Source organism: Danio rerio, chromosome 4, assembly GCF_052040795.2.
Source record: "Danio rerio strain M-AB ecotype USA chromosome 4, GRCz13ab, whole genome shotgun sequence".
Lineage (NCBI taxonomy): Eukaryota > Metazoa > Chordata > Actinopteri > Cypriniformes > Danionidae > Danio > Danio rerio.
This window is the reverse complement of record NC_141024.2, coordinates 7,752,378-7,780,187: the sequence shown is the minus strand read 5'-3', so window position 1 is coordinate 7,780,187 and position 27,810 is coordinate 7,752,378. Positions and strand designations below refer to the sequence as shown.

General features: G+C 36.1%; 1 long non-coding RNA gene across 1 annotated transcript in view; it reads right to left on the bottom strand.

Annotated features, from left to right (window-relative positions):
- The window catches only part of LOC147844617 (uncharacterized), a 341,112-nt gene that overhangs the window by 24,210 nt on the left and 289,092 nt on the right, over nucleotides 1-27,810 (bottom strand). Inside the window, exons 18-19 of the long non-coding RNA XR_015942227.1 lie at nucleotides 13,138-13,255; nucleotides 2,341-2,444 (exon numbers count right to left, since the gene is read on the bottom strand). This is a non-coding gene — a long non-coding RNA (uncharacterized LOC147844617). The remainder of the gene's footprint in view (nucleotides 1-2,340; nucleotides 2,445-13,137; nucleotides 13,256-27,810) is intronic.

Sequence of the window (27,810 nt, the reverse complement as noted above, 5' to 3'; positions counted from 1 at the left end):
AAGGCAGAGCAGTATATGCATAGAGTATCTATAATGCATTTATAATATCTTTTCGGCATGCAGTCCTAATTAATTTATTGTGTTAGCTAAGCTTAATCCTCTTTAAAACTACTGAAGCATTTCAAATCAAAAGCATGTGCTCACTCAGTGTCTAACAATCATACCACTGCATATAAAACCAACCATTTCTCTATTCCTTTTATTGCTCAGTTCAGTTGTTTACGTAACTTATTTACCGCATATGAACTCTACAGCCCCCCTCATCCAACAGCAACTCCAGCACAGTGTGCAAAAAAAAAAAAAAGAAATTATAGATAGAGACAAAGTATGAACAAAAGGTCAGTGCAGGATTATGGCTACAATCGTCCCTCTTTCCAGAGCAAAATGTCCCTTCAAAAGGTGAAATGGGCTGTTTCTAAAGCTGAAGTCGGGAATGGTTTCTGGCCCAAACTCCTGATATAAAAGCACAGAACTGTTTACTCAAATATCCGCTTAGCTAATTTGCGTACATGCGTCCACCTCTACGCTTTGTTAGCCATGCAGCTTTGATGAAAGAATGGTCAAAGAAAAAGTAAATCACATTAACCTTTCCCTGCACACATCATCTTTAGGAAATGTGTGTGGATTACGAAACACCATTTCATTTTGGCTTCAACTTATTTTGTGCTTTTTATAAAGTAATTTAGGTGGTATTTAATTTAAAGTAAGCATTGTGTGTGTGTGTGTGTGTGTGTGTGTGTGTGTGTGTGTGTGTGTGATTCTCAAAGCTTGAAGGTTAGCAGGAGAACTTACTAACTAAATAAATAAATAAATATCTCACATGTATATAAAAATAGGTGACGCGGTTGCACAGTGGGTAGCACATTCGCCTCACAGCAAGAAGGTCGCTGGGTCAGTTGGCATTTCTGTGTGGAGTTTGCATGTTCTCCCCGTGTTCGGGTGGGTTACTTCCGGGTACTTCGGTTTCCCCCACAGTCCAAAGACATGTGGTATAGGTGAGTTGAGTAAGATAAATTATCCGTAGAGTATGAGTGTGTATGGATGTTTCCCAGTGATGGGTTGCAGCTGGAAGGGCATCCGCTGCGTAAAAAAAATAAGCTGGATAAGTTGGCGGTTCATTCCGCTGTGGCGAAAATGAATGAATGAATATATGAAAATATACATGAAACTAACATAAATAAATAAATAAATAAATAAATAAATAAAAAATAAATAACTAACTATTTTAGATGTATAGGAAAATATACATGAAACTATTAAATAAATAAATAAATAAATGAATGAATGATTGATTGAACGAATGAATGAATGAATGAATAAATGAATAAATGAATAAATAAATAAATACATGATTGAACGAATGAATGAATGAATGAATAAATAAATAATTAAATGAATGAACGAATGAATAAATAAATGAATAAATAATTAAATGAACAAATGAATGAATAAATGAATGAATGAATAAAAAAATTAAAACATAAATAAATGTTTTAGACGTATATGAAAATATACATGAAACTACTAACTAACTAACTAAAATAAACAAATACAATATAAATAAGTAAATAATAAACCAACCAACCAACCAACAAACTAACCAGCTAACTAACTAACTGACTGACTAACTAACTAAACAAATCAATAAATATTGTTTAGCTATATGGAAATATACATGACACTACTAACTATCCAACTAACCATCCAACTAACTATGCAACTATGCAACCAACCATACAACCAACCAACCAACCAACCATTCAACTAACTATGCAACTATCGAAGTAGCTAATTAACTAACCAAATAAATACATACATACAAACATACATACATACTTACATAAATAAATAACCTTACAATTTCTTACATGTGTATGAAAATATACTGTAATATACACAAGTAACTATAATATAAATGAAACTGCTAACTAACTATCCCACTAACTATCCAGCCAACCAACCAACCACACAAATAAATAGCTATTTATACAACTATTCTGGCTCCACAAATTTATTATACCAATGATAAAAAATGTAAAAATGATTAAATGATTAAAAGATGTCACAATATAAACACCATTTCATTTCAGCCGTGCTTTTTATGTGGTAATTTAGGTGAAATTTACTTTAAAGTAAGCATTGTGTGTGTTTCTCAAAGCCTGAAGGTGAGGAGCAGAACTTTAGTGAAAATATTCAGAATATTCTCCAGCTCCCACAGCAGATGTGAAGCTCAGACTTTCAGAAATGAGATGGAGAGAAAAAAAAACACACACACACACACACACACACACACACATGAAAAGCTCATTTCAACTGAAATATAGAACAAAATGAACATACTGCTGTGAAGCCACATCTGCCCATCTGTCTTTGCTGGAGTCTGTCCGTCCATCGCTGATCTAAATAAACAAGCCGTCTCCCGCTCCATCAATGTTTCAACGCTTCTAAGGGAACAGAAGAGCATAAAAACAAATACAAGCGGTTATAAAACCTAACTAGTGAGAGATCTGCCAGTCTCGCATGGTGTTTTAACTACAGACGCGCTGTAATAAATCAAGCGGTAAATGAACTCCATGTTCATTTCATGTCTGAATCATTCTCGATTCAAGGTCATGTTGCCCGTGTTTGCTTTCTGCTTTGACATGTTTCCGCAAAACATCACATCATATGAAATACGCACACCAATGTGAAAGGCAAGGGCTCAAACTAAATAAAATGGCTATTTTATACACAGTTGAAGTCAAAATTATTTGCCCTCCTGTGATTTGTTTCAAATATTTTTCAAATGATGATTAACAGAGCAAGGAATTTTCCACTTTATTTCCAATAATATATATATATATATATATATATATATATATATATATATATATATATATATATATATATATATATATATATATATATATATATATTTTCTGGAGAAAGTCTTGTTTGTTTGTTATATTGTACTTCTCTCTCAGCATGCCAAACAAGCTTTATAATCAATCATCAGCTAAGAGTGAACTCTTGAAAATGATTAAAAAGGTTTTAACTGAATCGTTCATATTTGTTCAAAACAGGGGATTTATTTAGAAATTAAATAAGAAGGCAATGGATCAATGAATCGTTGATTCGAATGATTCATATTAATTCAGAACCAAAGCACCTAGTGTTTTCCTGATACAAATACTCTGCTCTGCCTTTGTTTGGATCAATTTTCACTGGTGAAAGCTTTTCACTGAATCATTCATTCATATGATTAATTGAAAATAGATGATTCATTCAGAAACTAAATAAAAAGCCAATAAATTAATGAATCGCTGATTCAAATGATTCATATTAATTGAGAATTAAAGCGCCTAGTGTTTTCCTGATACAAACACTCCGCTCTGCCTTTGTTTGGATCATTTTCACCAGTGAAAGCTTTTCACTGAATCATTCGTTTATAAGATTTGTTCAAAACAGGTGATTCATTTAGAAATGAAATAGGAAGTCAATGGATCAATTAATCATTAATTCAAATGATTCAAATCAATTGAGAATTAAAGCATCTATAGCATTTTCCTAATACAAATACTCCGCTCTGCCTTTGTTTGGATCGATTTTCACCGGTGAAAGCTTTTCACTGAATCGTTCATTTATAAGATTCGTTCAAAGCAGGTGATTCATTTAGAAATGAAATAGGAAGCCAATGGATGAATAAATTGTTGATTCAAATGATTCATATTATTTCAGAATCAAAACACCTAGTGTTTTCCTGATATAAATACTCCGCTCTGCCTTAGTTAGGATCAATTTTCACCAGCAAAAGCTTTTCACTGAATCGTTCATAACAGGTGACTCATTTAGAAATAAAATAAGAAACTAACGAATCAATAAGTCATTGATACAAATGATACATATTAACTGAGAAAGTAAAGCACCTAGTGTTTTCCTGATACAAATACTTTCCTCTGACTTAGTTTGGATCAATTTTCACCAGTGAAAGTAAAAAAAAAAAGACAAAAAAAAAATAAAAAAGATAATATTGTGTCTAAAATGTAATTCGCTCACTTTAAAGTTATTCTTTTAAACTGCTTTATAAATAACATTTTCATTTGCAATCACATGATGATATATGAAAAGAAAAACAGCACTCAGGCTCATGTGACGTTAAATTATTAATGATAAAAATAAGATATGATATGAATCTAAGATAATATAAACCCACACAAAGATATTTTTGCATTTATAACTTGAACTGTTGGATTTTAAGCATTGTGTAATTAGTGACGGAGATCTCTCAATACTTGTTTGTCTTTATTTGGCAAAGCAAGTGACTAACTCAATAACTTGAGTGAAAAAGCAAGGTATATATTCAAATCCAACCATTAAGTGCACTATGATTCCTTCACAGCTCTTTCTCCTGGATGAACTGATTCTTTCTTATATTAGAGGTTATGGCAACATGTCGTTCTCTGACTAAATCATATTGTATTCTTATACCCACATTTTTCTGGGACAGTCAAACAGTCTTCAAAGTCACCTGTTTCCCCCCGCCCCGCAGCGGCGTCGCACCTATGATGCTCCGCATAGTGGGGTCGTAATTACTGCTGTGACATTTCCTATTAATTAGGTTACCGAGTCCTCGCTCTCGTTTCTTTGTAGCAAAGGTCAAACTCAGCACAAGTCAAAGGACTGGCATGCTGCAGTTTGCAACAGGGCGACCGTGAGGGTAATTGCTTGATTTTGTCCTGCAACTGCATCAGGAATTTGGTGCATATTAGACTCTCAGAAATAATGGTATGCAAACCTGTCACTGGGGCAGTACCTAATCAAATAGCACACTTTTGGACCACACAGCCCCATATTTGTAGCTTTAAAGATAAATATTATTACACAAACAGAACGAATGAGTACATCTTAGTACTTTAAGGGTCCAAAAGTGAACAAATTCATACATTAAAGATACATGTGCATTTGTAAGGTACAAAGTTGCACTCCTTGAAAAGGTACTGCCCCAGTGACAAGATTCTGAGTGTGTTTAAACAGTTGTTTATTATAAGATACTTCATGGTAAGTTGTGTAAAAAAACTAACTAGTTATGACCATAGATTGCATTAGAAATTCAAACATGTTTTTGAATGACAAGTTTTCTCAAATGTTTGGTATAAATATGCAAATGAAGCAGTTTTAATGAAATTTGAGTTCATTTGCATACACGTTCAGAACCAACATCTGATCACTTAACGAAGACGAGTTCAAAATTGTCTAATTTCTTCTGTTTTCCATATTAGTCAGCAGTTTTTACAGTGGATATACTGGGAGTTTTTTTTAGGAAATACTATAAGGAACCAGAGAGAAAATCTCAGAAATCTCCTTATTTTATTTTATTTTTTTTGGAAATGTATATAATCAAGCAAATTAAATTGGGTAAAGTTACTTTTAAAAGTACTATAGTATATTAAAGTATTAATTTTTATTTGGTGGGCGGGGAGAACTAGCCCTAAAGGCGCAGTGCAAAAAAACAGCAACAACCTTTTACTAGTTATAAAACAGAAACCTCAGACAGCTATAATAAATAATCTGATGGGTGTTTGAGCTGAAACTTTACAGAAACATTCTGGGGACACGAAAGACTTATCTTAATTCTGGAAAAAGGGGTAACCTTGATGCCCTTTATTTCACCTTTCTTCCTCATTCTGGTGCTCGGTTTGAACTGCAGCAGATCGTCTTGACCATGTCTACATGTCTAAAAGCATTGAGTTGCTGCCATGTGATTGGCTGATTACAAATTTGCGTTAACGAGCAGTTGGACAGGTGTACCTAATGAAGTGGCTGCTGAGTGTTTATCATGCTTAGGAGTTGTAAAATTAAAATAAATACTTCTGATCTCATTCACTTCCAATCATTGTTTTAGCAAAGAAAAAGAGCCTTTTCTGCTTGAACACAATGTTTAAATGTATTTGATAGCTGATTTATTTAAATAAAACGGTACAGAAAATACACTACAAGAACATGTGAAACAAGTGAAATATGTGATATCTTTTTAAAATAGTAAGACTGCAAATTGCTTGAAAAGGTTACTTTTAATGTAACGCTGCAAATTATGCATGAACATATCCCTCTGTAAAAACATTCAGAATATAGATATGAATACAACTTTAAAGCTTGGTATCACAAAAGAAAAAAAAAAGAAATAAAAAGCTCTTATTATTTCTTTTAGAGGATATGTTTGTTTATAATTTATACATTTGAATTTATTTTATTTTAAGGGGATAGTGGGAAAAATAAGAAAAAAAGACACTCTGTAATTTTTCCTTTGTTGTATTGTATACTATGATGTATCGACACAATCTCACGGCAATTCGTAACTTTTTCATTTAGTGGCTAATTCGTATGAATTCGTACGATCTAATTCGTACAATTTAGTACGATTTGCTTATCCCCCAATGACGGTTGGGGTTAGGGGTGGGGTCAGGTGCCACGCCTCCTTTTTAAAATCATACCATTTCGTACGACTGAACTCGTACAAATTCGTACGAATTAGCCACTAAACTGGCAAAACGTAAAATACTTACGTTTTCTCGTGAGATCAGGCTGGATGTATTGTCTTGTTAAACTAAAAAAAAATAAAAAAATCTTTAAAAGACATGTATTAAAAATCTACAGACGTAAATTGAGAAAGTGCAACAAAAGAAAAATTAAATGCATATTTTGGATGTTTCCTTAACAGTGAACCACAAAAACTCTCAGAATGGACAGGTGCATAAAAAAAAAAAGTTTCATTTCAAAAGCGTTATAGCCTGCAGCGTCTTGCCTCCATGCTTCAAAGCAACCAAATGTGCGCATTTAACACCGAAAGGCTTGAGCTCGCGAACGCAAATATATAAATAACGTCCAAAAAGAAACAGCAGGCGGAATGTCTGCCACACACGGGCGACTTTGAGACAGGGCTTTCATTAGCGTCGTCCTGCTGCGATCTAATCAAGAAATGGTATGTGAAGACGTCAACACATCCACAGCATTTGTATTGCGTGTGATTAATGAATTTCTACTTGAAAGCATTGGGGTTTTGTCTTTGTGATCGAACAGACTGCGATGATCAACGCTTGCTCCATCTGGCCATTAGTTATTCTTATACCGCCGCGCTGTGATTCAGGAGTTAAACTGGGGAGCGAGAATATCAAGATGCTGCTTGTTTTTTCTTGCTGTCTGAATGTCCCTCATTTGCCGTCATTGTGAACGGAGTTGCATTTCTGTGAGTAACAAAAGCACAGTTGCTATGGAGAAGCTCCTCGGGGGAAGCACAGGCGAGACCTTTAACGGGTGAAATTACAGGAGTGTCCAGGCTTCAAATAACACGGATAATAAGCTCTTTATGAAATGATCTGTGGAGCGAGAGTGTTTGGGATTTTACTATTCGGAATAAAAAAGACAAATCTCTGGAGAGCTGTTGAGAAGATGTGCAGATGTCGGTCAGCAGTATAGATTCTGCCTCATGGATGCTTCACTAATATTTATGTCTCTCTCTCTCTTCTCGAATTGACATAAAGTGGCAGAAAATCATTCATTCAATCATTCATTTTCCTTCGGCTTAGTCCCTTATTTATCAGGGGTCACCAATAAGTTATTAATAAAGTCATCTAGAATGGCAAAGGAAGCATTCTTGCAAAAATCCTAGAGTTCATCAAGACCCTTAGGATTCATCAGTTATGCCTCCTCCTTGATCTTACCCCAGATATGCTCAATATTGTTCATGTCTGATGTCTGATGGCTGATGGGAAATATAGTGCAGTTCGGTGGCAGAATTGTAGTTCGGGTGTTAGTGAGTGTTTCCAGCAATCTGCAAGGACTAGATCGCTGGTAATCATGACAGATGATCTGGAACTGGTGTGTTAGTGAGGTGGCTGATGGGAAATATAGTGCAGTTCGGTGGCAGAATTGTAGTTCGGGTAATAGTGAGTGTTTCCAGTGATCTGCAAGGAATAGATCACTAGTGATTATGACAGATGATCTGGAACTGGTGTGTTAGTGAGGTGGCTGATGGGAAATATAGTGCAGTTCGGTGGCAGAATTGTAGTTTGAGTGTTAGTGAGTGTTTCCTGCAATCTGCAAGGGCTAGATCGCTGGTGATCATGACAGATGATCTGGAACTGGTGTGTTAGTGAGGTGGCTGATGGGAAATATAGTGCAGTTCAGTGGCAGAATTGTAGTTCGGGTAATAGTGAGTGTTTCCAGCGATCTGCAAGGAATATATCGCTGTTGATTATGACAGATGATCTGGAACTGGTGTGTTAGTGAGGTGGCTGATGGGAAATATAGTGCAGTTCGGTGGCAGAATTGTAGTTCGGGTAATAGTGAGTGTTTCCAGCGATCTGCAAGGAATAGATCGCTGGTGATTATGACAGATGATCTGGAACTGGTGTGTTAGTGAGGTGGCTGATGGGAAATATAGTGCAGTTCGGTGGCAGAATTGTAGTTCGGGTAATAGTGAGTGTTTCCAGCGATCTGCAAGGGCTAGATCGCTGGTGATCATGACAGATGATCTGGAACTGGTGTGTTAGTGAGGTGCGTGATGGGAAATATAGTGCAGTTCGGTGGCAGAATTGTAGTTCGAGTGTTAGTGAGTGTTTCCAGCAATCTGCAAGGGCTAGATCGCTGTTGATCATGACAGATGATCTGGAACTGGTGTGTTAGTGAGGTGGCTGATGGGAAATATATTGCAGTTCGGTGGCAGAATTGTAGTTCGAGTGTTAGTGAGTGTTTCCAGCAATCTGCAAGGGCTAGATCGCTAGTGATCATGACAGATGATCTGGAACTGGTGTGTTAGTGAGGTGGCTGATGGGAAATATAGTGCAGTTCGGTGGCAGAATTGTAAATTCGGGTGTTAGTGAGTGTTTCCAGCAATCTGCAAGGACTAGATCGCTGGTGATTATGACATGATCCGGAACTGATGTGTTAGCGAGGTGCATTATGGGAAATATAGTGCAGTTTGGTGGCAGAATTGTAGTTCGGGTGATATAGAGTAATTCCAGCGACCTGCAAGGAATAGATCACTGGTGATCAAGACAGATGATCCGGAACTGGTGTGTTAGTGAGGTGGCTGATGGGAAATATAGTGCAGTTCGGTGGCAGAATTGTAGCTCGGGTAATAGTGAGTGTTTCCAGCGATCTGCAAGGAGTAGATTGCTGGTGATCGTGACAGATGATCCAAAACTGGCGTGCTAGTTCCTGATGGAAAATATAGTTCAGTTCGGTTGCAAAATTGTAGTTCTAGGCTAGAATTGTAGGCTAGATCGCTGGTGATTATGACATGATTGGAAACTGGTGTGTTAGTGAGGTGCACAATGGAAAAAATAGTGCAGTTCGGTGGCAGAATTGGAGTTCGGGTGATATTGGGTGTTTTCAGCGGTCTACAAAAAATTGATCGCTGGTGATATATTCACCAGGAAAATGGAAAAAGCATGGGGAGTTACTCAGTTATGCTAAGCACTGTAATTAAGGCATTCCAATTTTAATCTTATATGTTTAAATATTACCAGGAGATGGTGGATGCCAGATGCTCGTACTGCAGCATTAACCCTGATTTTTTTGGCGAATTTTACTCCACATTGTGTTTACTTACACAATTAACTAATCAGGACAGCAGCTGTGGGAAGCGACCTCAAGGTGTTGCCTAGCAACTTGTGCGCTGTGGTCCGGATTCCCGCTTGATGTGTGTGACTTACAGCAGCAGTAAAACTGTCTGCACAACATCTCTGATTTGTGCTTCTTCAGGCCTTACGAGTGTTTGCGCTTCACAACAGCACTGCAGCAAATAGTTCGACAGCACACTCTTAGATCCACAGTGTGTGTGCCTGAGCGTGCATGTGTGTGTGCCACCGCTTTCCGAATTCAGCCCTGACCTTTGCATTAATAATAAGAAACAAAAAGACAGCTCGAGCTGAGATGATGTCGACTGATTTCAGTGAGCAGCACATAATTCTGTGTTATGGAGCATAAAAATAAAGGGCTATTATTGCATTGCCTGCAAGCCATAATCACATTCGCAGTCGGACTTGCTTACAATGCTATACATTCGAATTAATGAGCGACCGCAGAATCAAATGATCTGTGTGATAGACGCTCGGCTAAATGGCTCGTAATAAATAACCCCGACCCAACAGGTTAACTTGGAATTAAAGGGCTATTTTATTGCATTTGGACATTACGGCTTCCTCTGTCAATAGAGAATGCTTAAGTGATGCACTGTTGACCTTAACGCTTGAACGTTTGGATTCGGTAAGGTCACTTGGTCTAATTGAATTGGTTGGGAAAACCCAACATTTGTGGTTGCCATTTCACTCAATTTACTACAAGACAAAAAGCCCCTTGAGGGATGCGGAAAGCTGAGGAGATTCTTATTTTGTGGTTTGCATTAAGTGAGAGGGAATCATAAGGTGGATTCGCGCAGTTTGAATCTCTCTGTTTCCAGCCTATAGAAGCTACTTCTTCGATGTGCATCCCTGCCATTGCGCATAGACTGACAATTGGGAGTCGTTTGAGAAATTCCTTCTGGCTTTATCCCCAGTCAACCTCAGCTGTTTTATTTGGAGATTACAGCGCTTGTTGATGCTATGCTTCGTTCTGACTTCAAAGTTTGACTGATCTTGGAGAGGGTGTTGAAATCATCCTGCTTTAAAAAACTTTCAAAAGCTCTCGAAACACCACAGCCGATGCTCCTGCTGCAAGGTCTCAGGTGACTTCTTCCCTTTTGAGGTGTTCCCTCATGATCAAACATTTGATCTTCGATAAGAACAATTATGAGTAGGACCAGAGTTTGACAGCGGTGAATTTGCCAGCGAATAGTTTGATTCAATTTTTGATGTTGTATTGCGTCGGGATTATTGTAAATCTTCCCTCAATGGCAAACAGCACCTCCTGCCTCCAGCGAATTCAACTGTACAAGATTTCCAACGGAGAACGAAGGAGAGGATCAAATACAGTTAAAGCCAAAATGATTAGCCCTCTCTCAGATATTTCCCAAATGATGTTTACTAGAGCAAGGAATATTCCTAGTATTTTCTATATTTATTTTCTTCTGGAGAAAGTCTTAGTATTAGCAGCGAGATTCAACGAAGAGGAAAATGAGATTTGTTTTATGCCTCCTACTTCTTGGATTAGACTACGAGAAGCATTGGCGTTTCAGGTTATAGAATAGACTTACAGAAATGAGCTTTTGTGCAGAGGGGCAATATTTACCCTCATGGAATCATTGGGTAAATATTCACCAATGTGGGACCAGTTATTTGCTTTTCTATTAAGGAGCAATTGTTGGACTGGGAAATCAGGGGGAAAGAGTAATTAAGTCCATAACAAGGTCAAAAGTGAGGTTTTCAATTAAGAGGCGACATTTGATGCAGGAAATTAAGGGAAAATTCTGCAATGACTATAAGAGGGTCAGAAATGTAAACTCTAAGAATTATCAGTCAACTATTGCTCTTGATATTGTAATACTGATTGTTTAAATCTCTCGATATTGTATTACTGACTGTTAAAATTGATATGAAAGGGTCAGAAATGTAAAATATCAGAAAAAAAAATCATCATTGTCAATTATTGCTCTTGATATTGTAATACTGAATGTTAAAACCAATATGAGAGCACCAGAAATGCAAAATATCATAACAAATATCATTATTTCAATTATTGCTCTTTTTATGATAATACAGATTGTTAAAATCAATATGAAAGGGCCATAAATGTCAAATATGAGAAAAAAGACTATTCATTTAAATTATTGCTCTTGACACTGCAATACTGATTGTTAAAATCTATATGAGAGAGACAGAAATGTAAAATGTCAGAAAAAAAGACCATTATTGTCAATTATTGCACTTGATATTGTAAAACATTGTTAAAGTCAGTATTACAGGGTTGGAAATGCAAGATATCATAAATAAAATCATTTTTGTTAATTATTGCTGTTGATACTGTGATACTGATTGTTAAAATAAATACGAGGGGGGTCAGAAATATAAAATATCAGAAAAAAATTATGATCCTTGTTGATTACAGTTTTAGACAATGCAACATTGATTGTTAAAATCAATATGAGAGGGCCAGAAAAATAAATTAAAATTAAAATACCAGAAAAAAAGACCATTATTGCCAATTATCGATCTTGAAATTGTAATACTGATTGTTAAAATCTATATGAGGGTCAGAAATGGAAAATATCAGGAAAAATTCTTCTTGTCAATCATTGCTCTTGAAATTGTTACTAGTTGATTGACAAAATTGACTAATAAAATTGTAGTTTGATAGCTCTAAATACACATTTGTTCTATACAAATGCTCTACATATGTTTATATAGTTGCATTAATAATTTTTCAAGGTATTTTAAAGAAATTATTACAAAAATATATAATAATATCCGTATTTCCTCTCTTCTTCTACCTGCAGTTTTTATTATTACAATAAAAGTAAACAGATCACAAAATAATACTGCACCGCATAGACCAGGGGTGGCTAACCCTGTTCCTGGAGAGCCACCTTCCTGCAGATTTCAGTTGCTACCCATATCAAACACACCTGAACCAATTAATTAGGACCTGAACACCACGTGGTAATTACAGGCAGGTGTGTTTGATATAGGTTGCAACAGAATTCTGCAGGAAGGTGGCTCTCCAGGAACAGGGTTGGCCACCCCTGGCATAGACTTTCACTGAGTAAACCAAAAAGTTATAATCCATGCCATACATAGTGGGTAGATTTTTCAGAGAACTATCCCAAAACTAGCACTCACATAGTGCCTTCAAAGGGATCACCTTTAAGCAATACAACTCAAAATCAGCTCAAAACTGACTCTAATATGAGGCAGATTGTCTCTTTAACCCAAAATCCCAGACAAGTGTTTCATTGCTGCAGAATTACAAAACAGAGGAGATTACATGCTTGTTGATCCTCTTCATTACTGCTAATCCCAACAAACGTTCTGATACAATCACCTTGCCGTGATCAGTGCAAACATCAAAGCTGACTTATCTTTCCGTGGCCTTATGCGAAGGTTCGGGCTGTCTTTTTAAGAAATAATCAAAAGATTAACTGTGTAAGGGAAAAACATTTGACAGCATACTGACGTTTAGCGATGCATGTCAGATGTGCAGCTCTAGATTTGACATGTGTCATACCGGTGCACTTTCCTCCTGTGTCCATAGCAACCAAGCACATCGTAGGGTCTACTGCGGCGCTGACAGCTGATTGGTGATCCTGCTCTGATGTTGTGTTGACTGCTCTCATCATTTGAACCTGAGAATTGATTATCATCAGTGAAGTAGAAAGAAAACATCAGCTGTCAGTTAACGCCATACAGAAGAATTATGGTTTTGTATGCAGGTATGAAAACAGATTTACGTTGCTCAATTGAGGTCAAGAGCGTGCCAAGGCATTTGAATGCAAAGAGCTAGAAAGTATATAAGAACTGCTACTTATTATTTACATTTTATTGCCAGTGTGTGAACAAACTCTACAAAATGTTGGGTTGTTTTAACTTAATTTTGGGTAAATTTTTTGGAGTTGTGCTCAAAAAAACAGACATTCCCCAACTTTCGCCAACTAAAACGATGTAGACTTGTCTTTATTTGAGGGACTTGCTACATTTTAGCATTTCGCTTCTATTGTTTGGGATAATAAGCAAACAAGTAGCTAATTCACACAAATTCACCCAATATAATTTGTATAAAAACATGAGAGGGTCAGAAATGCAAAAATATCAGGAAAAAAAAGCATTATTGTCAATTATTGCTCTTGATATTGTAATAATGACTGTTAAAATTGATATGAGAGGGCCAGAAATGAAAAATGTCAGAAAAATATCATTATTGTCAGTTATTGCTCTTGATATTGTAATACTGATTGTTAAAATTGATATGAGAGGACCAGAAATGTAAAATATCAGAAACAAACTACAAAACGTTGCCAATTTTTAGGTGAATTTTTTAAAATGGCGCTTAAAAAAACAAGACGTTTCTCAACTTTCTAGGCCAAAACTGTCTTTATGTCAACTGACTTGTCTTTATGTGAGGGACTTGCTACATTTCTGCATTTAGCTTGTATTGTTTAATAAGCAACCAAGTAGCTAATTCACACAAATTCATACAATTTCCTTTGTACGAAAACATATGAAAGGGTCAGAAATAGAAATATTTCAGGAAAAATCACATTATTGTCAATTATTGCTCTTGATACTGCAATACTGGTTGTAAAAATCAACATGAAAGGGCCAGATGTGTAAAATATCAGGGGAAAAAATAATTTATGGTCAATTATTGCTCTTGATATTGTAATATTGGTTGTTAAAATCAATATGAAAGGGCAAGAAATGTAAAATATCAGGGGAAAAATCATTATTGTCAATTATTGCTCTAGATATTGTAAAACCGATTGTTAAAATCGACATGAAAGGGTCAGAATTTAAATACATAAGAGAAAAAAAACACACTTTTGTCAATTATTGTTTTTGATATGGTAATACTGACTGTTAAAATCAATTGCTTTTGAGACTCTAATACTGATTGTTAAAACTGATATGAGAGAGTCAGAAATTACAAATATGAGGAAAAAAAACTAATGTTTGTCAATTACTGCTCTTGATATTGTAGTACTGATTGTTAAAATTGATAAAAGAGGGGCAGAAATGTTAAATATCAGAAAAAAGATCATTATTGTCAATAATTGTTCTTGATGATGTAATACTGGCTGTTCAGATCTATTGATATTGTAATACTGACTGTTAAAATCAACACGAGGTGGGCAAAAATGGAAAATATGAGGAAAAAAATTATTCTCAATTATTGCTGTTGATATTGTAATACTATCTGTTAAAATCTGAGAGGGCCAGAAATGCAAAATATGAGAAGAAAAACACAGTGTTGTCAGTTTGTCAAATTTTTTTAGACTGGTGCTAAAAACAGATCTTCCCTAACTTTCTAGACTAAATCTGTGTGGAATTAAGTTTATGTGAGGGACATTTTTTAATTTAACTTCTATTGCTTGGGATAATAAGCAACCAAGTAGCTAATTCACACAAATTCATATCATTTGTATGAAAACTTATGTCAGGGTCAGAAATAATCAGAAAAAAAAAAACATTATTGCCAGGTATTGCTCTTGATACTGTAATACTGATTGTTGAAATCAGAATGAGAGGGTCAGAAATGGAAAATATCAGAAACAAACTCTAGAAATCGTTGGGTTGCTTTAGGCCAAATTTTAGGCAATTTTTTTAGACTGGTGCTAAAAACATTAGATCTTCTTTAACTTTCTAGACTAAATCTATATGGAGTTATCTTTATATGAGGGACTTGGCTTTTATTGTTTGGGATAATAAGCATGAGCAATAAGTTGCTGGCTGCAGTTCCCCTTATGGCCACCGGTGTTGCTAATAACAATGTTTTCTGAATTCAACACTTCTGTTAAACACTCTATTTAACGCCAATTTACACTTGAAAACAACATAATTGTAAAACCCTTCAGAATCATTCAGAAAACACAAAGCAATATCCTGCCAAATCCCCTGCAATCCTAGGACTGTGGCAGTGAGATTTGTGCAGGGTGGCGCTGCTCGTATTTTGGTCAGAAAATGTAAAAGTCTCGTTAATTATACAGAAATTCAAACGAGAGGCCAAATGCCAGCACTTCCCTCTGAGATATGACCTGTGTCTCCAGCAGACCACTATTTTTACATCATTTTCAATTATCATCTAAAACAGGCCAGAGCCCCTGAGGAAAGGAGCCCGATTTCCATGCCAAGTCCTTTTTATGGAGACACACTGCAGCTTTCCACTTTCCCTCCCTTTTTTCCAGTGACTGATGTAAGGGAGAGTTCATGAATGTGAAAGCTAATCAGCATTACATGTAGTAATATTTAAATCAGGCATCACCAATATTATTGCATTGCAGTATAGCTCAAAAGCAGAGAATGGTGCTGACAACCACAAGGTCACGGACTTGATAAAAGCTGATCAAATGTGAACTGTGAACGCAACAAGAACTTCTACCAAATGCATGAATATAAATGCTATTGGAAATACTTAAGGTCATACATTTGTTCCAAACACTAATGCTAAAAATAAAACTTCAGTATATGTAGGTTTAGTGAATGAATCACCCTAACAACCATCCAAACTCTTTAAACATATTGAGAATAGCCTAACAACCTTGTGGAAACACTACATAACATTAAGACACCTGAATTCTGTGCATAATAGACTGATTTCACGCAGTCGACATTCAGCGAAACCGAGGCTGCTGTGGGAAGAAACCCGGAAGTATCGTCTGAGTCAAACAGGAACGTCGTGTATCTGGCTGTATATCTTATCAGTGAAGAGAAAGTGACTCAAGTTTATCATTTCACCGCCTTCCGAGTGGCCTGAAGGTCGATTCTGAATGGAGAATGAAAATAAAATGGGATATCATGGTTTTGGTTCATATAGCTAATATTACCCTTCATGGCAACTGTGAGGGGGGTGAATTTTGATTATCACTCTTCTGTTTCGTTTATATTAGGTTTGCATAATTAAGGGCGTGGCCACTTGAGTGACAGCTAAGTCTTGCTGCTCGCTGTCTCATCACCTCAGGTGATTCCAGCTGATTAGCTGCTGAACTCAGCATATTCATCGTATTTTTCTTTTGTTGAATGTTTCTTTACACAGTTAATAGCCTTCAGGAATTTTTTCCTGCAATTATCAGATGGTAAAGTATGCTGTGTGCACTTAATTGTGCCCAAAAACCATTCAAGTTGCCTCCATTTCCCAGGTGAGTGAAATAAACATTTATATACCATCTCTGTAAATGTATTTGTTTTAATTTACGATCATTTATCATTGATAATTTTCTTTAGACCTGTAATGCACTCCAGAATCTGACAGATTGATTAGCTGTAGGCTCTAGAACAGGCATCTGAAACGTTGTCATACAGTGGGATGCCTGGATTTCGTCAACAGCCTTGCATTTACTAACACAGATTATATATAATATTATATATTTATATATTATAATTTGGGTTTTCGTGGGCATACCTGGCACCTGCTAGAGCAAATATAGTGCGTGAACACTCACACAGGTGTTAGGAAGACAGAATGAGAGTGGGGTAGCCGTATTTCTTGTTGATCGCTACGGCACACGCAACAACCCTATAGCACTACATGCCATGCTACAACGCAATGATCAGCCTTTAACACTATACGCAACAGGTATTCAACCCACAGATTGCTGTTTGTTATGTCATGTTTTAAGTTTATATACAGTTTTGGTTGTGTTCATAATGTATTTGAAAACACTTGTGGTGCTCTTGAGTTGGGACAGGGGTTGGGTTATGGACAGGTTTGCTGGTATGGGTAGGTTTAAGGGTGGGTTAAGGTGTAAGGGATGGTCAACAGTGTATTTACAAATGTAATTACAAAAGTTAATTACAGATGTAATTACATACAGGTATTTAATCAAGCAGTACACAATAAATACAAGTATTTACACAATAAGTACATTGTAACAAACTATTAATTCCTGTGTAAGTACATAATAGTTAAGGCCACAATATAAAGTGGGACCAAAGTTTTTCTACTAACATCTTGAGCTCAGCATGTCTGTCTCAGCCACCAGAGTGTCATGAATCAAAGGATCCTCACTGCCTCTCTAGCGACTTGAGGAATCAGGAAGTCGCAATAACAACCATCCAACCATCTTACCGATAGCATGCCAACATTGAAAAACTTCCTAAGTTGAAAAAAACCTTAAGTTATGACATATCAATATCCCAAGAAGGCATGTGTTTTCCAGTACTCACACATTTTTCATTTATTTGCATATCTCTATCATGGAAGGTGAAATAAGGAACTCAGACTCCTTCAGCTAAGTGTTTCTGAATGGGTAATTGCAGAAAGGCATGATAAAGTGTCATTGTCCGCGATAATTACTTCAGAGATGTGCTCTTGTTATGCACTAAATGCCGCAAAGTTTAGTGTGACACTGCCTTAATGATTCGAGACTCTGGGGGTTCATCAAAGTAGCTTGGGCTCCGGGAATGACTGACAGATAAATTAATGTTGTCAAGTCTAGGAGATGAATGATACAATCCCCCTTTGAGCCATCGCTGCAGGGCTGAAGGATGAGACAGCCCTCTTCTCTGAGGTTTTGGCCTTTCATCCCATCAACTCGACATCTGTGGAACTCTCTCAAAGACGGCAACAATGCTTAAAAACAAACACGGGGGAAAAGGACTTAAGAGGGTTTTACCGGAGGACTCTGAAGTGGAGCCGTGGCTATTAGGACACAACGCAGTGACTTCTGAAAAACCCCATCGATACATAAAAAAGGAGATTACGGTAGTAGCTTGAATAGGTCTGTGCACCTTTATTAAGATTCCCAGACTTTCTCTGATGGAATACTAAGCAGTCGCACATGGGAAATCAGATTGTGAGCACTTCCTTTAAAGAGAATAGCTGTGATGATAATCCCAGTAGCTTCTAACATGGCTGGAAGAGTTCATCAGCTGTGCGCTACATGCTAATCAAAGTGCTCGCCTCAAACTCTTTATTCTTAGTTATTGCACTAGTTTCTCTCACAGCACAATTCTTGTGATCGCTCTACCGGTTGATTTTTAAGAACAACTTGTAGATTTGGTCATTTTCTTCATTTTCATTGAGCTTTTTACACTTTGAAAGCCAAACTATAAGTGTGATTGCATCTTAAATTCTATTTTGATTCAGAAAACTACTTTATATCCAATATGAAAAGTGCAGAGCGTTAAGACTTCATAAAAGAAAGCAAAATGGTTCATTCAATCTTTTCTTTTCGGCTTAGTCCCACATAATTCCTTCATGTTAACCCAACACAAATTTAAGATTAAAACAATTAACATGATTAAGCTAATTGAATTGTGGTTTACAGATGTCTGCTGGTATATGGACTAAAAGTTCCAGTCAGGCACCATGCACACACACCTGTTTCAGATCGCGATTGACACTCACACAACTGGAAGCTGCTCAAAGACTGATTATTCACTTGTTCATTTTGTTTTAGGCTTAGTCCCTTTAGCCAACTTATCCAGCATATGTTTTGCGCAGTGGATGCCCTTCCAGCTGCCACCCATCACTGGGAAATATCTTTACACTCTCATTCACACACATACACACTACGGACAATTTTTAGCTTACCCAAATTCACCTGTACAGCATGTCTTTGGACTTGTGGGGGAAATCGGAGCACCCAGAGAAAACCCATGTGAACGCGGGGAGAACATGCAAACTCCACACAGAAATGCCAACTAACCTAGCTCGAATACAGGAAGATCAATAAATGCACTACAGAATATTACGTTTACACATCCCTGCACAAACTGCATGTAAATACATAAACTTTTTACAGCGCAATACTCACTACTCTTGAGTACTTTTGAAAGGTCTAGTTTGAGTAATATTTACAACAGACACTTTTACTCGCACTACATTTTTGGGAAATGAATGGTACTTTTACTCGAGTATGAATGTTCAGTACTCTTTCAGTCACTTCCAATGTGTATTAAAGAGATTCAATTTAAGAGTGTTTTTAGAAGGGAAATAAAAAAAAAGTCTGTTTTATTGTTGACGTTGATCTTGTTGTGGTGAAATGCTAAGCTAATGATGTTTGCACTTCTTTAATGATCACTGTCATTTTATATGCACTGTCCGTATTTTGTACTGTCTAGAGCCAGCACCTAAGCTTTTTACTCATCATAGCACACGTGCTGCTGATGATGTGACAATAAAAGTGATTTGATTTGATTTGATTTGCTTGTCTCAATGTAATGCCACAATGTAAATAAGCTATTGGCTTTTTTGTGTATTTTATCCTCGTTTTTAAAATATATATATATGAATCAGTCTTATTGGACTTGTTTAAATATGTTTGTTAAATTGTCAATAATAATTAATAATTTCTTATATTTATGTACAGTTTTTCTGGACACTCAAAGTGCTTTATAGAATTTTGGGGGGGATCTCCTCATCCACCACCAGTGTGCAGCACATAGATGTACATAGATGATGCGACAGCAGCCATATTGCGCCAGACCACACACCAACTGATTGGTAGAGATGAGACAGAATGATGAAGCCAGTTATGATACAGGGATGGTTAGGCCATGATGGACAGAGGCCACTGGGCAAATTTGGCCAGGATGCCAGGGTTAAACCCCTACTCTGTTTCAAAGGACATCCCAGGAATTTTAATGACCACATGACCTCAGCTTAACGTCTCATCCAAATGATGGTGCTCACCTAGCAGAATAGAGTCCTCATTAATATACTGGGGCATTGGAACCCACACGACTGCACATTGAACACCCCTGCTGGACTCACTAACACCACATCCCGCAGCAACCTAGCTTTCCCATGGGGTCTCCCATTCAGGTACTGACCAGGAAATAAAAACAAACAGATAAACAAGATATTATTATGTATTATAGGTCCAAAGAAGTGTTTAATGGCAGCATTTAAAATAGAGTATTATTACTATGATGGAAATGAAAAAAATATTTATTTATTTTAATTATAATATTATAAAACATCTATCTGCCAATAATGATAATCTAATAACGATAAGATCACTACTGAAAATGAACATTAAATAAAGGCTTGAATGTTGGGTAACACTTTATTTTGATGGTCTATTTGAGTATTAGTAGACTGTCTGCCTAATATCTGTTGATACTGCTCCTTCAACAGACTAACCCTAACCCCAACCTAACAGTCTACTTATAATCTAAAGAGAATTAATTGGCATGTAGATCCAATGTAACTTAATTCAACAAACGAACCATCAAAATAAAGTGTGACCGAATTTTGGACCATTGGGTTTCTTTGAGTATTCCAAAATAGAGTTATTATTAGCTCAACTGATGGTGTACGAGATGGGACTGTTTAGGAAAACAGCTCTGAACAGCTGGATTCTGTTGAGTGTAATCTGTGATTTACTTATGTAAATGCGCGTGTTATTTTGCCATTCCTTTAAGCTGAGAGCTTGCATTTTTAGCACCAAGGTGAATAAGCAACAGTGCATTACTAATGCAATCCAGTACAACACTTTATCAGATAAAATACACATTTCTCCAGACACACAGCACACAATTTCCTCATTTCTGGGGCTGCCTTCAACAGCAAACCATTGTAATCTTAAAAACAAAAGACACAGGGCTTGGTTTTAGACCCTGCGGTCAGTCCCCAATGCTCCATTCATCCCAGATGGCTGCAGACTTCCCTGATGCTCCCAGTGAGCCGTGTGTTATCTTTTTCTAATTGCTAGTTTATGTTTTAACACTTGAGTCGGTCACAGCTCATTCCAAATGGCTTCGCCTCTAACGACTTCACACCCCACGATGGCGACTGAGTTACGCTGCATCATAAATCATGGTAATTAAACATACTCGTCATCGCAGATGAGATGGAGACAGTTTGAGTAGATGAAGGAACGCTAGTCGTTTTTTCAGAGGTTGCTTTTTTGATTCACAGCGTGTCGAATGTAATACCGAAGGTTGATGATGCCATGTCGAATGCAATTGAGTGTCCATTACCTCCCCATAAACATAATAAAGGGGGTAACACGAGAAAATGACTCCTGACACAGAAACATAACAATCAGTCATGCTTAAATGGACTCGCGCAGCCATGTTCTCGATGTGTATTAAATTACGGCATGTTTATCTGCCAGTACAGTGAGATTTCATCAGGATTAGCGATCAGGGGCTCTCAAAGGCTGTTCAGCTCTCTGCAGCTGTGCCGAAGCCCAATTTTGAAGTCCCATTGGCTCTTGGCAGGCTGGAGAGTGCTTGTGGCTAAATCCCTCCCTGGGCGACCGCTGTGCCCTCAGCCTGACACAGGACGCTATGGTCATAATACTGCTCATATGTCTACTGCAAAAGGGAACTCGCTCTTTCCAATTCCAAAAGTGTGTCTAGTCAATTCAGATTTGGTTGGCTGGTCCAAACTAGAGTTCAGTCTTGGCTACTTCTCCCTTTCGGCCTTTGTTTCACTTTGTGCCTTCACTCTTAAAAATAAAGGTTCCCAAAAGAGGGCTTTCACCATAATGCCAATGGCTTCCCAAAGAACAGTTCTTAAAAGAAACATTACTTTCTTAATGTGAATCTTTTGCTCCTAAAAATGAATGTTCACAAAAGGGAAATTTTTACAGCAATGCTACAGAACATTCATGCTTTTTTATGTAAAGAAGATTTTATAAAACATAGAACTCTTTTTCCACTGTGAATAATCATTTACTTTTTTATGGATGTTAAAGGTTCTTCACGGACCATTAAACCATAGTGCGGGCAGTTCTTTGAAGTCATTGCAGTTCTACAGATAATTAAAATGCTCTTCACATTAAGGAAAAAAAAATATATATTTTGAAAGTGAATGAAGAGCCTTTAATCTTTTGTGAAAACAGATTCCAGTACTGAATCTTCATTTTAAAGTGTATGAGAATTTATTGTACTGAAGTGCTCTACAACAACTGGTGATATTACACATCAGTAATTGAGAGCATGAAAAAATGCAAATGACAGTCATCAAAATCGTCACCTTTTCAATTGAGAAAAATGACTTGCAAGCAGACCAAATGGTCTGAACTTCCACTTCAAGTGGACTTGATAATTTTCGGACTTGTAAAAGTTTCCATTCTCTTTTCAGTTTTGGTCCTACGCTCTAGAACTCTCTGTCTTGATCAGTTCTATGCTATTAACTTTTAAAGGTGTGCTACGTAAGTTTGACACCCAGTGGTTGAACTATATATTGCACTCTTGGATCAAAACAAACACAAGCGCAGGTTGCCGAATTGAAGACAAGAGCGAGTGATTTAAACCGTGTTCTAAATAAAAGCAATGGCAGCAGGTAGAGGAATATTTTCCATATTAAAATTAGTTTTTCTTCTAACCAACACATCAAATTGATATATTACAAACGGCTTCTATTTCTCACAGCTGAACACCAGAAAACTGTGACAATGATAGCATTAAATGCAAACAATGTGAGTTTGAATGCCATTTTACATGGCATTTATTGCCATTACTACTGGAAGCAGCAGCAGATAGTTCACCTCAGAGCTTGAAAAAAAAAATAAAATAAACCAACTAAAATTTAGCTTTAGAACTAAACACATATGAGTGATCAAGCATTTAATACTGTTAAAGAGGGTTAATATGTATTAAATAGATTATAAACCTTACCATTTCATGCAAACAGCTAAATTGCCAATCACTGCGTATCTTGTCATGAAGCCTGTTGTTAGTACGCTGACTTCCAGTGTAACCTGCTCACCTAATTTTTACATTTGTAATATTTATATCACTTGCTAATGAAGGACCTCATGTGGAACTGAATCTGCATCTCATTTCGGAGTCTGCTATTGTCGCATTTGGTTCACAGGTGCATGCTTTCAGAGCCATTCTGAATGAATGAATGAATGAATGAATGAATGAATGAATGAATGAATGAATGAATGAATGAATGAATTAATTATTGAAACACACTGTTTTCCAACAAGGCAACCCAGGGTGCTAATTGGCTAAACCGGCATTGGGTGGGTTAAAATTACCAAAACAAAGACAGCGTTCTGGCACGGAAAACACATTTTTAAAGCAGAATATCTGACTTCAGCACTGTATTTCAAACAAACAAGAATGTTCACATGGCATGTTTCTTAAATATCTGCAAACATGATATAGTATTTCTATGCTTTAAAAAAGTCAAAAATTGACATAAAGCACCTTTAAAGCATTCCTTAAAGCAGTGTCTTCCAGTTTAGCTCCATGTTGCCTCAACACACCTGCAAGGATGTTTCTAGAAAGCCTAGTAAGAGCTTGATTAGCTAGCCTAAGTGTGTTTGATTGGGATTGGAACAAAGTTTTGCAGGACACCGGCCCTCCAGGACAGAGTTTGAGAACCCCTGCTCTAAAATATAAAAGAAAAAAACAACAAAAAACGCAACTAATGCATGTCTGATGAACTTAAGATTGCGCTGACTGACAGCTAAAATATATGCTTGGTAATTAGCACAATAATTACAAGTGAGCACCATCTCACAGCTGCTAAAAATGCACACGCTGAACACATGAACATTAACTAGTTATTTTTGCCTGAATTAAGCAAGGAAAGAGACGCTCGGCGCCATTTAATCAAAGCCAAATGAATGACAACTCATTTCTCGCATTGCACAAATGCAAACAATTTTCTTTGACCGATTATCTTTGGCCTAAACTCCATATCAAGGAACCAGGTTGAGCAGAAATGACAGAAAGTGATGGATGAGACCAAATCAAGTTAAGTGGCACAAATTTCTGGATCCTACTAGTGAGCAAGTGTAAAAGTTAGCATGAGTCCAGCTGTATTGGCAATTCTCATCTGCTCCTGGGCATTAATGGCCAATTCTTGCAGTTGGAAAACAAGCTGGGGGTTTCAGCAGTGTCACTTCTATTGAAGGTAAAGGATGACTATTGGTTAGGTTTTATTTCATAGCTTCCCTTTTTCTCTTCTTTGAGACAGGATAGCACACATTTCACCTGATCACTGCATATATATATATATATATATATATATATATATATATATATATATATATATATATATATATATATATATATATATATATATATATATAATACAAAGGTATATACTGTATGAATAGAAAGAAATGTGTGCCATAACTTGAGAATTACGCTTTGAGATGTCCTTCAGTGTCCTCTGTGTAATGGCTGATGATTTTACTGAACGGGTGCGCTTGTAAAAATGAATGAAACGTTTATAGTATGCATGTCAAGTTAGAAAACGTAATTATAATTTGACATACTTACCATTTGATATAATTTGACTGTAATTATATTATGTAGTACGCTTAATGGAAAGTGACACACATTCACACTCGCTCTTCCAGAACGTCAGCACCTTTTTTTGCTTGGAAGTATTTTTTTTTTTCTTTATTTGCTGTTGACAAGCATTTGTTCACCAACAAACTTTGTGAATAATGGCAATATCTCCTCTAAAGATGAAACAATGTTTGTTCTGTAGACTGCCTTTGTTCAGCAGGATTGGATTGATCTTATGTTGTGCCATGCGTTTGCTGTGTAGACATGGAGACTATTGAATTAGTACTCTAATTATCTAATACACTACTTTATTTACACATAATTATACAATTCAATCGAATGTTATTTATTTCATTTACAAACTATTAGATTTATTTATTTGATTTTATATGGGGTGGGGTTGAATTGCAGGAGTTTTCCCTGAGAAAAAACGGGAGGGTGGCGGGTAAATACAGAAGACACAGGAGACCCCAGGAAAAATGAGAATTTTGGCAGGTATGATTATAATTATTATTATTATTATTAATAATATTATTATAATTAATATTATTAAGATAATCATTAAGAGACAGGGGGTGTTCTGTGTAAGAAAAGTTAGCACCTGAGAGGGCGGAGTGGTTATGGGGGTTTTGGTGTTAGTAACTGTACCATGGATCGGGTTTTGGGCAGTGGCAATGATCGGTTTACAACTGGAAGACTGTTGTTGTCAACTGTAAAAAAAAGATGAGAACTCTGGAGAGGGAGGGTGGAATTACATGAGTTTTCTGTGAGAAGTAACAAAATGGGAGGGTGGTGGGTAAATACGGGAAATACAGAAGACTCTTAGGAAAAAAGGGAGTGTTGGCAGGTTTGATTCTTCTTCTTCTTCTTCTTCTTCTTCTTCTTCTTATTATTATTATTATTATTATTATTATTATTATCATTATTATGTGAAGGGGGACAAAATGCAGGTTTCATTTACTGTTAACAGAGAATGGTCAGGCAAGCAACGGTCAACACAGGGGTAAACAGATGTATACCTGTCCATTTACCAGCAGATTTGTAGTCTGTTAGCGATTTTGACCGTGATGGTAATTAAAAGCATTATTATTATAAAAATAGTAGTAATAATAATCATCATATAATATTTAAATATAACAGTACTCATTAAATTTAAAGAAAATAAATAAAAATAAGACACTTTTTACCTTATTACACACACAAAAATAACTTTTGCTGTTCCTTTTTTAAAAATTAGTCAAAACAACACAATAGTTTTTTGTTTTGGGAGGTGGGGGGCTAAATTGTTTTATGTTCACTTACATTTGTACAAAACAACAACAACAAAAACAATTCAATTAATTTAATCGTGGTAATGGTGCTAATCCTTAATTTGTTTTGGGTCAACATGAAGGAATTGTGTGGAAGCCAGCATTTTTTTTACAGTGAACATACAGTATACAGTATTTCACATAATTTGTCTTCTTTTACTTGAGCATCAAGAATTTTTCACTGTAATAACGTAGTAATAATGGTAATAATCGTTTATACAAACACATTAGACCAAAAGTGCTTGGAAGAACTATCCAGTGAATCCATTTATGCCCACATCAGCGCCAGATTGTGTGATCCACTGAAGCATCATTATGATCCTCTTGATTATCCTTTGGCCTCCCAAATTATTACCCCTCGCCTCTCCAGATGGCATCATGCCCTCAGTGCACCAAACAAAAGAGCCTGACCAAGGGCACGCCATATTCCTCCACTTCACCTCAACTCTAGAGTACTCTAACATTCAGAGTTTTTTATTTTTTTCGGGTTAGTCTTTTTTTATTTTGATTCAGAGAACTACTTTATATCTAATAAAAACACGGCGAGTGTTAAGACTTCAAGGATGCAACATTGGTCAGTAATAAAAGTAATCAATAGGAATGATATGTGAAATAATTAGGCATCAGGGAATCATTTGAACCAGTGCACAAAACAACTGTGAACGATTCATTTATGAATCAGAATGCTTTGTCTGATTGTTTATATAAAGATATTATTTTATAACAGGTACAAAGTAAATGAAATGGTTTTACAGATAATGTACAATGCGTTTTATGGCAGCACATGAAATAGAATATTATTACAATGATTGAAATGAATAAATATTTAAATATTTCAACTATAATGTCAGTTTATTGAGTTTATATTGTTATATTTATATTGTTGTATATAGTAGTATAACTGTACATGTCAGTTTGTATATTTGTATTCACTACTTACTTCTATTTTTAAAATATATTTATTATCTGTTTTTTTGTCCTGTCTCTGTCATTGTTGCACTGTATAAAGCTCTTTCTGATTCTGATTTATCTGTAAGCGTACTACAAAATAAAGAAACAATATTCAGATTTAGATAATATATGCATTTCCTGAATATCGTACTAATTCTCACTTCCTCTAATAAGAACATATTATTTTAAGGACATCACTGATGGTGCACGTTCACTTCTCATCAATCTTCTGACATCACAATATATTCAACCAATCATTTTCTCATGTCATATAAAGTAGATTTTTCTGAATCTTGTCTTTTTTTTTGTGGAATTGATGTTGAGACAGTAAGGCATTTGTTTTTCGAGTGCATGCATGTTAAATAATTCTGGTTTGGTGTTGAATGTTTATTTAATAAACTGAGTGGTCACAGAATTAATATAATAAAAAGAGATGCCATAATTCAGGTAAATAAAAAAATATATAGATAAGAGACTGTCATTTATGTTAAATCTTTTGATAGTATTAGGCAAGTTTCGTATACACAAGTGTAAATGGTTGGAGAGGAAGCCCAATATCTCCCACTTCCAGGCTGATATAAAAAATTATTTTAAAACTCTTAAAAGACTTTCAAGTCGTAAAGCAACCAGAACTGAGAATAAACTCCGCTTGTTTTTTTCTCTCCTTCTTTCTTTTTGTTATTTTAATTACATGATTTATGCTAAAATTTGAAAAT